We start from the raw sequence: 15,161 nt of genomic DNA, 5'->3' as shown, positions 1-15,161 counted from the left end.
ATACTTTCTCACATTGCATCAGGATTTACTAATTAGAAAAACTGTTGATAGGGCCTAATCCAAGAGCAAGTGAGAATGTGGATTAGTAGCTATAAATGAATAAATTAAAATTGGATAAGCTGGAATAACATGATCAGAAATACAAAAAGTTTAAAAACAGGGATTTTAAGTTAACATATGGATTTGATATATGTCATGTGCTTGACGGATATAGGAAGGCAGGCTAAGACATTTTGTGATTGATGACTACCATACCAAATGTACCCCAGATGGAAAAGCTTATAGAGCTTCTTTGTGTTAAAAAGTGACCAGCCTGAACTAGGCCAATCCTCAGGGAAATGTAGGCAGACAGGAGTTGGCTTTTGACCTGGTATCCACATACCAGGGGGCCCTAGGTTTGCCATGACTTGAGTTTGCTAAGGACAAATCTAAACCACATGTGTATCATGGTATGAATTGATCCAAAATTAAGTGTGAGAAAGTTAGGAAAAATTACATAATAGAAATTTTCTTAGATAGCTATAGGTAATATGTTAACAACCAATATAGATTAGGAATATAGGTTATTTTGATTTTCATATATCTGAAATCCTGAAGAGATCCTGATAAGGCAACAGATGGTATTTGACCTCTGACCTTGAGCAACTTTTTTATACTTCGTAGAACCTTGATGGGAGGGGTACCTGCTCTTTTCCATCTTTTCTTTGTGCAGTCTTAGTGAGACAAAGATCTCAGAATAGAAAAGACACACTGATATTTACAGGAAGGGATGTAGAAGCTGAGGAGTTTTGTAAGTATATTATAATGGTCTATGTATTTCTTCTTTTTATAAAATATGTAAGCTTAATGTGAGAATGTAACTTTTTAGATATAAGAATGTAATTTGTGACATGCCTATGAAGCTAGCCTTATATGGGAATAAATAATGTGAACCAATTAGACTGCAGATGGATTGTAACGAAGGAATGTCATTTAGGATACATATGGACGTGTAACTGGTAAAACGTTGGAATTTTTTATGAGCAAGGCCAGCTTTTGGCTTCTGTAATAATTCTCTGATGCAAAATGATACTCAATTGATTTGCTAATCAATTAAGTGAGTACAGTGGTGCCTCGCATAACGGACGCCTCGCACAGCGAACGCTGCGCACAACGAACTTTTTGTCGTGCTCCCCACAACGAACTTCGTTTCACACAACGAAGTCGCCCGAGGGGCCCGGGGGGGGGGCGGAACTACTCTCGCCGAAGCCGGGAACAGCAGCACCCATGCAGAGAAGGAGAAGACGGCGTGTAGGGGACTCCAGTAAATGCAGAGCAGCAGCTGTGGCAATCAAAAAAAGAGGAGGTCTGCTGTTAAGGTGGACCAGGGTCCTGGAAAATTCGTGAAATCCTGCAATATTACCAGGATCTCAATACAAGTCCATGAGGATCCTGGAGATCCTGCAAATCCTGGTTTTACCCAGACCCAATTCTCTGGTCCTATCTTACGAGACCTGACCCATTTACAGCAAGTTAAGCCATGTTTAAGCTAACGAAAAAAAATCCAGAAAACATCAAAAGATTATTTCCTTTTTAACAAATAGTAATACTGTACCATGAAATACTGTTCCATCATCTCCCTCCACCTTACCCTGGATGCCGAGTTCTCCGGCCCTCTTTCTCGGCCAGCCGCACGCTTTCAGGGAGCAGCGCACGCGCGCATGCTCTGTTGCTCAATCTTCTCCTCTGACGCAACTGGAAACCGGAAGTTGCAGGAGAGTAGAACATTGACCAACTCCAGCAGCTGCGCGTGCACAGCTTTCTGGAAGCGTGCGGCTGGGTGAGGGAGAGGGCCGGCAGACTCCGCATACAAGGTGAGGTGGAGGGAGGGAAATGTAGGGCTGCAGAACGAATTATTGTGTTTTAAATGTATTCTTATGGGAAAACAGGGCTGCAGAACGAATTATTGTGTTTTAAATGTATTCTTATGGGAAAACGCGTTTCACACAACGAACGTTTCACATAACAAACTTGCTCCTGGAACGGATTAAGTTCGTTGTGTGAGGCACCACTGTACTCTTATGATCTAATATTGATATCTAATAAAAAATAAGATTTTGGATTTTATTAAAATATTTTGCATCATTATTTTTTTGTCATTTCATTTTACAACCCTAGAATAGCTATAAGTACGCGTGTGTGCAATTATCCTGATCAGAACTCCTAAATGAATACTTCTGCTCGGTCTTCACCTCCGAGGCACCAGGGTCCGGTCCACAGTTGCAGGCAAAGCAGAGTTCGGATGACCCATTTCGGAATTTTGAATTCACACCCGGTGACATCTACGAAGAACTATCAAGACTCCAGGTGAACAAAGCCATGGGACCGGACAATCTACATCCCAGAGTGCTCAGTGACGTCCTAGCGGAACCGTTATCCGTACTCTTCAATCTCTCCCTGAGTACGGGAAGAGTCCCCTTGGACTGGAAAACAGCCAATGTCGTTCCTCTGCACAAAAAGGGTTGCAGGGCAGATGCTGCGAATTACAGGCCGGTGAGTCTCACATTGATAGTGAGTAAACTCATGGAAACTCTAATCAAACGAAAATTGGACACGATCCTAGACGAGGAGAATCTACCCGATCCCCACCAACATGGATTCACCAAGGGTAGGTTCTGCCAATCCAATCTCATCAGCTTCTTTGACTGGGTAACAAGAAAACTAGATTTGGGAAAGTCCCTGGACATCGTGTACTTGGACTTCAGTAAAGCTTTTGATAGTGTCCCCCACCGCAGGTTATTGAGCAAGATGAAATCGAAGGGATTAGGTGAAACACTAACTACATGGGTCAACAATTGGATGAGTGGTAGACTTCAGAGGGTGGTGGTTAATGGTACCCCCTCCAAAACTTTGGAGGTGACCAGTGGTGTGCCGCAGGGCTCGGGCCCGATCCTTTTCAACATATTCATAGGAGACATGACTCAGGGGCTTCAAGGTAAAATAACATTATTCGCCGATGATGCCAAACTATGTAACATTGTAAGTAACAACAAATTGTCCGACAGTATGACGCAGGACCTGCTTTCATTGGAACATTGGTCCTCGACCTGGCAGCTTAACTTCAACGCTAAAAAATGCAAGGTCATGCATCTTGGCTACAACAATCCGTGCAGAACATACACATTGAATGGAGAAACCTTGGCTAGGACTGCAGCAGAACGAGATTTGGGGGTGATCATTAGTGAAGACATGAAAACTATCAATCAAGTGGAAAGGCTTCATCCAAGGCTAGGCAAATGCTGGGTTGTATCCGGAGAAGCTTTGTCAGTCGGAAACCCGAAGTCATAATGCCATTGTACAGAACCATGGTGAGGCCTCATCTGGAGTACTGTGTACAATTCTGAAGGCCACATTACCGTAAGGATGTGATGAGAGTTGAGTCGGTTCAGCGAATGGCCACCAGGATGGTCTCGGGGCTCAAGGATCTCTCGTATGAAGAAAGGCTGAATAAATTGCGGCTATACTCTCTCGAAGAACGTAGGGAGAGGGGAGACATGATTGAGACATTTAAATATATCACTGGTCGTATCAAGGTAGAAGATGATATTTTCTTTTTTAGAGGACCCTCGGCCACAAGAGGGCATCCGCTAAAAATCAAGGGCGGGAAGTTTCATGGCGACACCAGGAAGTACTGAAAGAGTGGTTGACAATTGGAATGGGCTTCCAGTGCAGGTGATCGAGGCCAGCAGCGTGCCAGATTTTAAGCATAGATGGGATGCTTATGCCGGATCTCTAAGAGGGTAGAGTTAAGGGGATGGGTCATCAGAGTGTGATCTCTCAAAGGGTAACTAGGGGAGAGAGTCAATAGAGTGGGCAGACTTGATGGGCTTTGGCCCTTTTCTGCTGTCACTTTTCTATGTTTCTACACCCAGGCCCTTTTCTTGTTCGGTCTTTCCCAGAGTTACACCTGACATACTATACTTGTGATCTTTATTTTTTTCTGCCTAAATGCATCACTTTGCATTTTTCCACATTAAAATTCATCTGCCATTTATCTGCCCACTTCTCCAATTGATTCAAGTCGCTCTGGAGTTCCTCGCTGTCCTTCTGCGATCTGATTGCCCGGCATAGCTTTGTGTCATCTGCAAACTTGATGATTTCACTGGATGTTCTTCCAGGTCATTTATGAAAATATTAAATAAGATGGGTCCAAGTACTGAGCCCTGGGGTACACCACTAGTCACTTTTTCCCATTCTGAGAACTTCCCATTTATGCCCACTCTCTGCCCTATCAAAAATTGGAGTAAACATAGAAATAGACGGCAGATAAGGGCCCACGGCCCATCTAGTCTGCCCACCTTAATGTCCCTCCCCTACCTTTGCCTTGTGAAGAGATCCCATGTGCCGATTCCATTTGGCCTTAAAATCAGGCACGCTGCTGGCCTCAATCACCTGTAGTGGAAGACTATTCCAGCGATCAACCACTCTTTCAGTGAAAAAGAATTTTCTGGTGTCACCTCGTAGTTTCCCGCCCCTGATTTTCAACGGATGCCCTCTTGTTGTCGTGGGACCCTTGAAAAAGAAGATATCTTCCTCCGCCTCGATGCGGCCCGTAAGATACTTGAACGTCTCGATCATGTCCCCCCTCTCTCTGCGCTCCTCGAGCGAGTATAGCTGTAATTTGTCAAGCCGTTTTTCGTATGGTAGATCCTTGAGTCCCGAGACCATCCGGGTGGCCATTCTTTGCATCGACTCCAGTCTCAGCACATCCTTGCGATAATGCGGCCTCCAGAATTGCACACAGTATTCCAGGTGGGGCCTCACCATGGATCTATACAATGGCATAATGACTTCCGCCTTACGACTGACGAAACCCCTTCGTATGCAGCCCATGATTTGTCTTGCCTTGGACGAAGCCTGCTCCACTTGATTGGCAGACTTCATGTCCTCACTGACGATTACCCCCAAGTCTCGTTCTGCTACCGTTTTTGCTAGGATCTCGCCATTAAGGGTATAAGACTTGCATGGATTCTGGCTGCCCAGGTGCATAACTTTGCATTTTTTGGCATTGAAGTTGAGTTGCCATGTCCTAGACCATCGCTCCAGTAGGAGTAGGTCGTGCATCATGTTGTCGGGCACTGAATCTTCGTCTGTTGTGCATTTGCCCACTACATTACTCAGTTTGGCGTCATCGGCGAATAATGTTATTTTACCTCGAAGCCCTTCTGCCAAGTCTCTTATAAAGTACATCAGGTAACGGGAACTAAGATGGCGGCGGGCTAGTTGCTGTTGTGAGCGTCGTACCTTTTCCTTCCTGTTTCCTCTATAGAATTCTCTGTGGGTATCGGAGTTCTATACCTGCTTAATTATGCCTCCGAAAAGGAAGGCTTCTGTCCGGCCAAATCTCTCTACGCCGGGACAGTTGAAGATGGACTCTTTCACAACAAGCATTCCATCTGTTACCGGAGTTGAGCCACCTGCTATGGCTTCAGAGGAAGGAGCCTCTGGAACCTTTGGGTCTGACATTTCTTTGTCTCCTCCGTCTATCCTGCCTCCTTCGCGACCAGCGTCAGACTTCAGTGACGTTGCAGTGTCTCCAAGCCCGGTTGGCTTGTTGCAGACACATGCAGAGAGAGCCGAGCTGTTGCCAGCCGCTGAGTTTTCAGTCATTCAAGGAGAGGGAAAGATATTTTCTCCCCCTCCCACGGTGGTAACCCTAGATGGCATCTGGTGTATGCTACAAAGACTGGAAGCTGCTGTATTGAAATCTTCTTCTGAATTTAAAACGGTTGTGAGTAAAATTGACGACTTAACAAAATCTATAGAACATGTAAAGAAAGACACAAGTGCAAAAATTGATTTAATTAACAAAGAAGTATCATCCCTTCAACAATTAACTGGGAATATGGCAAAGGATAAACTTTATACTTTAAGGAAATTTGAACAGATTGAGAATTATAACAGAAGATTAAATTTGCGGTTTCTTAATTTTCCTAAAGTAATAGAGATTCCTCCGGTAGATATGTTTAAAAAATATTTGACTGAGATTTTGAAATTGCCATCTGAAGTTTTGCCACCTATAAACCACATCTATTACCTTCCAGATAAGAAAAAGACGGGAAAGTCCTCGGAAGTTTAAGATATACAAATTCCTGACTTAAATACCGGTAATCTATCTGACCTGTTGGAAAAATCCTTGGAAATTCAATCTTGCATTACCCTTTTTGTATCATTTGTATTTGAACAAGATTTGAATTCCATAATGCGAATGTATTTTCGGTTTTCTCAAGCTGTATTTTTAGGCCAGAGAATTTGGGTTTTCCCAGATGTGACTAAATCTACTCAAGAACGTAGGAAATTGTTTCTGAATATGAGAAAGGAAGTTAGAGCATTGGGTGCTACTTTTTTGTTGAGTTATCCCTGTAAATGCTTAATTAAATATGTTGGTATAAAGTACAGTACGTCTTTTTTGCTCCAGAACAGCTTAAGGACTTTCTGGATACTAAGAAGCTAATCCAGGAAATGAAGGGATAATTGAAAGAAAGACAGATGAAGAGTAACCCGTTAAGCTTATTTTTATATGATGGATATATTTCTTAGTAGAAGATCTCCTTATCTTTTTTTTTTTTTTCCCTTTTAGGTCTTAATTTTGAGGTCTAAGGAAGAGATAACATTTATTATATAACGGGATTTATTATTCCCTTTACTTTGTATTTTTCATATCTTATTCTCTGTATTGCCAGAACAAGAACTTGTAAAATATGTTGTTAAAATGAATAAAAATAAATAAAAAATTGGAGTACGTTGGAGCCCTGCCAAACACAAGCTTGAGCCTGTCTACCTGTCTCAGTTAAGGGCAGATGCACTCATTGCTATTACCAGTCAGGTTCAGTGCAGCTAGCAGGTCAAAGCTCAGCAGAGGTTGAGATTGATAGGATGCACAGTGTACCCTTGCTTCCTAGTGTTGTCAAAGCCACGGGGAACCTTACTCCAGTTCTGGCCAGTTGCTGTAGTGGATAATTTGACCCTGTGACTCATATTCCAAAGTGCTTTATCCCCAGAAAGTTCTAACCACAGATGTATGAGCCCATGTAAACGGAGACAAAACTGAGCAATCTGGAACACTGAAAGCTTTCAGATATTAGCTGTTGAACCAAATTGTGCTAATTCAGACAGCAGCCTCATTGTCTATGTACGTCAACAAGCAGGGTGGTATGGGTTCCTACCCCTTGTGTTAGGAAGCAGTCAAGAAGTGGGTCACTAGTTGGAAGAAGTGGAAGGTTCTCAATCTGATTCTGGTAGTGATAATTCCATCAATACAGCTGAAACCTCAATGCCAGCTTCATATCTCTTGACATTTCCCCATTAAAATTTCAGTGGGTTACAGGCAAAATTCTTTGAGTCATATAAAGTGCAAATTCATTGATGGCCAAGAGGCCATTGCTAATCAAATTCTAGCTGTTAGTGGCTTAACCCCTTCTGATTTTGAACAAGAACTAGCAAGTGATAAATGTAAAAAATGTACTCGCTATGGGAACGTGGCTTCGGTACGACACAAGATGACTGCCTGAAGATTTGCTATCTTCGGCAAAAAAAAAGCTTTTTTTTTAGCCACGAAACGATAAAAGTATGTGCTGAACAGTATTCAGTTGCTGTTGATTACCGGCGCCTATCTCTGTTAATGAGTAAGAGAGTGCAGAAGGTAGATCTCTCGATTTTTGCTTACGAGCCCGAGTTGCGGCCTCCCTCAAGGAGTAATATGCAGGTTTTGACTGCACAGTGTTCTTTTTCACCGCTGCTGGGCATATTGATTTCTGCTGAATCTGAGCCTTCTGCTGGGAGTTGACTGACACTCCCGGAGACCCGATGAACAAAATATATAATTGGATGAAGGAGATTCGGGAGGACCTCAAAGCTGTGCAATCAGAGGTGACTACTCTGGGAGTTGAACTTAAAGTGGAAATTCATGAGTTGGACTCTAGAGTCAAGGAAACGGAACATTGGCTGGATTCGCAGATGGAGCTTTTTGAGGCTACTGATAAACACCTAACGGACTTGCGGGATAATTATATGACTCTCCAGGATAAAATGAAGGATCTAGAGCACTGGTGTCAAAGTCCCTCCTCGAGGGCCACAATCCAGTCTGGTTTTCAGGATTTCCCCAATGAATATTGTGACCAGGCAGACAAGAAGCATGCCAAGGTCCCAGATAAGCCCGGAGAAAAAGTTAAAAAGAAAACCCGGATGGGATTGTATAAAGGGTGTCCTAAGGGAAATAGGGATGATTTTCAGGTTAACCACCAGGGAGAGTCTGAAATCTCCAAGGATCTCCTGGATGAGCAGTATCTAGTTCACCACAGGAGGAGCCCAAGAGCCCCAGGCAGGTCTGCTGACTCATGTGGAATAGGGCATGCCCCTAGAGTACAAAAACCAGCAGCTGAGAGCCAACAGACAGGCAGGCTAGGGAGAAGGTTCAAACCTTTCCTCCCTGAGAGTCTCCTCGGGCCAAGCAAGGGTGATACAGCCTCACCTATGGAGGTGCAGGAAGCCGTAGAAATGCTGGAGGAAGCCTTTTCAGATTCTGATCTCCCCATGGAACTGGACAACCTGCCTGAGGGAATAAATTTTGATGAAGAAGCCATGGAGGTTGGTCTTTCCACCAGCTGCAAGTCCCAACTGGATTGAAACAGTGAGTGTATTTTCAGCTTGCTTTGTTTGAGAAAGACTGTTTGCTGAAGCTGAACCTCTTTTGGATTTTGCTTTTCTTTTCTTTTCTGTTTTGCATTTTCTGTGAAGCTGATAGTGTCTGTTTTGGGAGAGGTTTGCTATTACCTGGGAGGGCATTTTGAGGCTATTGTTAGCTAAGATAGAAAGCAAACCTGAGGCACTCTCCTTTTCCTGGCAGTGAAATGCATGGTTGCCAGAGGCTTCAGTTTGGAGTTCTGTGAATAGGGTATCCAGTGCCTTAAACCCTATTGTTTCTTTTTGATGAACTGAATATCCTGCTCAGGAGCCGGTTGATTTAAATTCTGAGGTGAGCACAAACCTCAGAGGTATGAAATAAGGAAAACACTTTGGACTTTATAGCTGAACTGTTTATTGTTCTTACTTTTTTGAGTTTGGACTGTTTGAAGTTTGTTAGCCTTCTTACCTGTTCTGTGGAACTCATAATTATCCTGACTTTTGTGTTTTGGAAAGAATAAATCTGAGACATTTTGATTTAATTACCTTTTTGGAACATTGTGATTTTTGTTTTCTAATTGGTGTCAGTTCAGGCCTGCAGAGTGACTCCAGGCCGGGTCACACGCCATTGCTATTTGTGATTGTAACCACTAGAGGTGCTGTGGAGTCCCGGGCGGACCACAGTGGTGGTCACAATATGCATGAGATCTATTAGCATACAATGAAAGCAGTGCATGCAAATAGATCTCATGCATATTCATTGGAGAAATCCTGAAAACCCAACTGGATTGCGGCCCTCGAGGAAGGACTTTGACACCCTGATCTAGAGAATAGAAATGTTGTGCTCCAGGGGAGTTTCCTGTACTGGATTAGGGCCTTGTATACTAACCCATGGGCTCGGCTGCTTATTAATGGGAGTCTAATGGATGTGTTTGAGCTGCAAAAGGGTACCCGGCAGGGTTGCCCGTTATCCTACCTGTTGTTTTTTTTGGCTATTGAGCCCTTGGCCATTAAGATATGATAGGCCACTAATGTCCAGGGTATTTGGGTGTGGAGGCGGGGGGCAGGAGTGTAAAATCAGTATGTTTGTGGGCGATATTTTACTTTATTTGGATCAGGCTCCCATCCATTTGGAGGTAGCACTGGCGATCGTCCAGTATTTTGGGGCATTATCGGACCTGCTGGTTAACTGTAGCAAATCTGAACTGCTTCTGGTTGGTGACCTTCGCCACACCTGGTCCAATATCTGGGAATATATCTAAGCATTAACTCGACCACGTTTTACTCTATGAATGTCCTTCATCACCTAGACACCATTGGGAAGTTGTGCCAACAGTTGCAGGACCTTCCTCTGGGTTTACTGGGGCGGGTAGCCTTGGTGAAAATGGTCCTGCTTCCTAAACCACTCTACCCCCTTCAAACAGTGCCGCTTTGGCTCCGCTGTCGGGTTGTTCTCCGCTTTCAATCTGTGATTTCTCAGTTTATTTGGCGGTCTAAAGCCTCTCGTATAGCTTTGGTTAAGTTGATGTTGGCCAGGGGAGCCAGCGAGTTGAATGTTCCTGACCTCCGCTTGTACAATGTTGCTGTCCTTATGCGTTGGATTCATGAGGGTCATTCAGGCTCTGCGCGCTACTTCCCTCGGGTGGGCTGAGCAATGGAGCCATCCTTTTCAGTTCTTTAATTTACTTCATTACCAACTGGAACATACTGTTTGCTCGGGGGGCCACACTGCATTTCTGCTACCCTTTCGGAAGACCTGACAGTGGTGGTGGCGTCGGCAGGGTCTCCCGATCATGGTTTCTCCCTTTATGACCTTTGAGGGTAACTCGAGGTTCCTGCCTGGCTGTGGGCGGTTGATATTCCAGGAGTGGGCACAGTGCGGGTGCCGCACTATGATGCACCTCCTGGCTTTATCGAGGGGATCATTCCCTTTTTTCCAGATGAAATAGGTCTTTCCCCTTAAGTTTCTGTTTTCCTTTCTTCAGCTTCAACATTATTAGGCATCTACCCTACTACTACCAGCGGCAGCAGAAGGCTTTTAACCTCCATAAAAGGGGTGCGACTCAAACAAATGGTGCTGGAGCCCACCAGAGATCAGGCGACACTGGACCTGATACTCACCAACGGAGAAAGCGTTTCAGAAGTTTCGGTAGGTGATACACTAGCCTCCAGTGACCACAACATGGTATGGTTCAACATCAAGATAGGCTTCACTAGATCAAACACAGCAACAAAGGTCCTCGACTTTCGGGGCACTAACTTTAAACGCATGGGAGACTTCGTCCATCGGGTGCTACAAAACCAAGCTGAAACCAATAATGTAGAGGCTATGTGGTCAATCCTGAAATGCACCTTGCATGAGGCAACAAACCGCTATACAAAAACAGTAAGCAAACGACGGAGGAAGAACAAGCCCCAGTGGTTCTCTGCAGAGATCTCGGATCTTGTCAAGGAAAAGAAAAAAGTTTTTATTTCCTACAAGCATACTGGAAACAGGGTGGCAAAAGAAGACTATATGACCAGGTCTAAAGCAGTCAAAGCGGCAGTCAGAGAGGCCAAGATTCAAACAGAAGAACAACTAGCGAAAAACATTAAAAAAGGGGTAAATCCTTCTTCAGATACATTAGCGACAGGAAACGAAACACAGATGGGATAGTACGTCTCAGGAAAACAGACGGGACCTATGCAGAAACGGATTCTGATAAAGCCAAACTACTAAATGAATACTTTTGCTCAGTCTTTACTTGTGAGGCGCCATGGACCGGTCCACAACTGCAGGCAAGGCAAACCTCGGAAGACCCGTTTCAAAATTTCAAGTTTACACCCAGCAGTGTATCTGGGTGAACTATCAAAACTCAAGGTGAACAAAGCCATGGGACCGGACAATCTTCACCCCAGGATTCTTAGGGAGTTGTGTGATGTCCTGGCGGAACCGCTATCCGTGCTGTTCAATCTTTCCCTAAGTACCGGAAAAGTCCCCATGGACTGGAAAACAGCTCACGTCATTCCATTGCACAAAAAAAGTTGCAGAATAGAGGCTGCGAATTACAGACCGGTCAGTCTCACCTCAATAGTGAGCAAACTCATGGAAAGGCTTATTAAACACGAATTAGACACGATTCTGACCGAGGAGAATCTACAGGATCCCCAGCAGCATGGATTCACAAAGGGAAGGTCCTGTCAATCCAATCTGATCAGCTTCTTTGACTGGGTTACAAGGAAACTGGATATGGGGAAGTCTCTAGACGTCGTGTACTTGGACTTCAGCAAAGCTTTTGATAGCATCCCGCACCGCAGATTGTTGAGCAAAATGACTTCGATGGGATTGGGAGTGATATTGACGACATGGGTCAATGACTGGTTAAGCGGTAGAATCCAGAGGGTAGTGGTTAACGGTACCTCCTCCAATACATCAGAGGTGACCAGTGGAGTGCCACAGGGATCAGTCTTGGGACCGATCCTTTTCAACATATACATAAGAGACCTGACTCAAGGGCTTCAAGGTAAAATAACACTATTCGCCGACGACGCCAAACTATGCAACATAGTAGATAACAGCACCTTGCCCGACAGTATGGAACAGGACCTGCTCTTATTGGAACATTGGTCCTCGACTTGGCAGCTAGGCTTTAATGCCAAAAAATGTAAGGTCATGCACCTTGGCAGCAAAAACCCGTGCAGAACTTACACTCTGAATGGTGAGACCTTAGCTAGGACTAGGGCAGAACGTGATTTGGGAGTAATCATTAGTGAAGACATGAAAACTGCCAAGCAGGTGGAGAAAGCTGCATCCAAGGCTAGACAAATGGTGGGATGCATCTGTAGAGGTTTCGTCAGCCGGAGGCCCGAAGTCATAATGCCCCTGTACAGATCCATGATGAGACCTCATCTTGAATATTGTGTTCAATTCTGGAGACCACATTATCAAAAAGATGTGCGGAGAATCGAGTCAGTTCAGCGAATGACCACCAGGATGGTCTCGGGACTCAAGAACCTCCCATATGAGGAAAGACTGAATAAACTGCAACTATACTCGCTCGAGGAATGTATAGAGAGGGGGGACATGATTGAGACTTTTAAATATATCACGGGCCGCATCGAGGTGGAAGACGATATCTTCTTTCTTAAAGGACCCTCAACCACAAGAGGTCATCCGCTGAAAATCAAAGGTGGGCAATTTCATGGCGACGCCAGGAAGTATTTCTTCACCGAAAGGGTGGTCGATCATTGGAATGAACTTCCATTGCAGGTGATTAACGCCAGCAGCGTGCTCGATTTCAAAAAGAAATGGGATATGTATGTGGGATCTCTAGCTGGGTGAAGTCTGGGGGTGGGTCATTAGCGTGGGCAGACTTGATGGGCTACAGCCCTTTTCTGCCATCATATTCTATGTTTCTACCCGGCAGACCCAGGCTGGGATGCGGGGCCCCTAGACCAGATTTTCGAGGCTACTCTACCTGCACTCAATCGACTGTCCCACTGGTATGGTGCACTGCGGCTCTCTGCCCGAGTTTCAGGGATGGGTACATTGCGGGAGGGCTGGCAGGGGGATTTGGGCCAAAGCATTCCTGAGGCCAGGTTCTTGGAATGCTTTCGAACCCTTTATCTTTTTTTGAAATTGGCTGATTATCAGGAAATGCAGTATAAAATTTTGCATAGAGCCTATATTACCAGGCAGAGGGGGGCCCAGATTGGATTATGGACTAGCGACCTCTGCAGTAAGTGCAAATGCAAGCCTGGTACCTATATTCACTCTTTTTTTAAGTGGACGGGGCTTCTGGGCCTTCTTGATACTGCTCTTCACAGCTCCATAGAATGGGATTATGGTATCCTCCTACTGGGCTTCCAAGAGTCTCTACATGAGCAGGGTTTCTCTCCTCCTCAATGCAGATTCCTATACAATGCCATTCTGGTGGCGAAAAAGCTGATCTTGTCTTTCTGGGCTTCCGAGGTTTCGCCCCCCCCCTCCCCCACCCGGGGCCGCTCATGACAAGCTAAGTTGAGAGAGATGGCACAATTTGAAATACGATCTTATGATAAATCTAGTTGGCAGGACCTGAGGCACTATGTCGTTCTGTGGGAGGAAACGCTGAAGCTTCTTCCACCCTAATTCTTTTTCTTTTTCTCTGTGAGTTATTCTTTGTTTCATTGCCCCTTTTGAGCTCTCTGCTGCTGTCCTTTCTTCTATTTGGACACTTCCTCCTTGCATTCCAGGGGTGGGTGGGGTATGGTAGGGGAGGTGTGATTGGTATAACTGTTGACATGGTAGATGGTTTGTTGTTCGGATTGGAGTGCGTGGTATGCTGTCTGATTGTGTTAGGGAGAGCTTATACTACAAAAAGTTATGGCTGGGGGTCTAGACTGGCTTTGCACTCACTGCGGGCCTACTGGGTAAAGGCTGCTTGATTCCTTTTTGGGTTTTTTTTTTTTCTCATCCAGATGATTAGTGCCCTGATCCTTGATGGCCTATCTTGTAATGGGGAGGCATGTTTCTGCTTGTTTTATATTGCTTTTCGTGATATATATATATATATATATTTTTTTTTTTTTTTTTTTTTTTGTTCCTCCTGTATTCCTCTTGTTATTCTGTTAACTATAATTGCTGGCCTGGACCGTTTGCCATTCTCAATAAACATATATTAAAAAAAAAAAAAAGAAAGAAATTGGTGCTCCAATCTCCGCTTTCGGGGCTTACCGGATTCATCAACTTATAAAGATTGTGAACACGTGGTTCAACAAATTGAGGGTACTTTACTGCAGGAAGAAGCTTCTTTTATTCAACTTGTCCAAGCGCACCGTGCCTTGTGGGTGGCAAATAATAATAGACCCAAGAATATAGTGGCCTGCTTTACTAGTTACAAAATAAAGGAACGCTTGTTACATGCCATTTGTAAAGCAGTAAATTTTGTTTGGGACTCCTATCCTGTAGAGATTTATCAGGATTTGTCCAGCATGACCCTGCGCTGGCGAGCTGAACTTAGACATGTACACAACATCTCTGGGAGCAGAATATTCAATACAAATGGCTCCATCCTTTTGCATTATTGCTTTATAAGGATGGCAATTTACATCAGATTTGTAACCTTCAGAAGGCCTTCATCAGCTTCGGTGCCATGGCCTACAGTGCTAAATGTGCAGCCTCAACCCAAATGGCAGCAGGTTACCAAGGGCAAGGGAATGCTGCGGTGCCAACAATCAGCTTCGTCTGCAAGACCTATGCAGCCTGGCACCTGAATTCTGTATGGTTGGATTGCTGGGGAACTCATGTCTTCTTTGTCAGTTTTAGTATACTGACACATTATCGCTTGTACTGCTTCTGAATGGCCTTATTGCTTCTTTTCTTTTACTTCTGTATTTGATACCTTTACTTTCTAGTGTTTGCTCATTGAAGGTAGTGGGCTCTTCCATGCCCTTCATTTTTCTGGCTGTATCTTGAAACAGTTACAGCTGGTTTGATTTTCTATTTATATCAGGGTTGGGTTGGGGGGATATGGGGGAAG

Source organism: Geotrypetes seraphini, chromosome 2 (genome assembly GCF_902459505.1).
Source record: "Geotrypetes seraphini chromosome 2, aGeoSer1.1, whole genome shotgun sequence".
Lineage (NCBI taxonomy): Eukaryota > Metazoa > Chordata > Amphibia > Gymnophiona > Dermophiidae > Geotrypetes > Geotrypetes seraphini.
Note: the sequence above shows the minus strand (reverse complement) of the source record.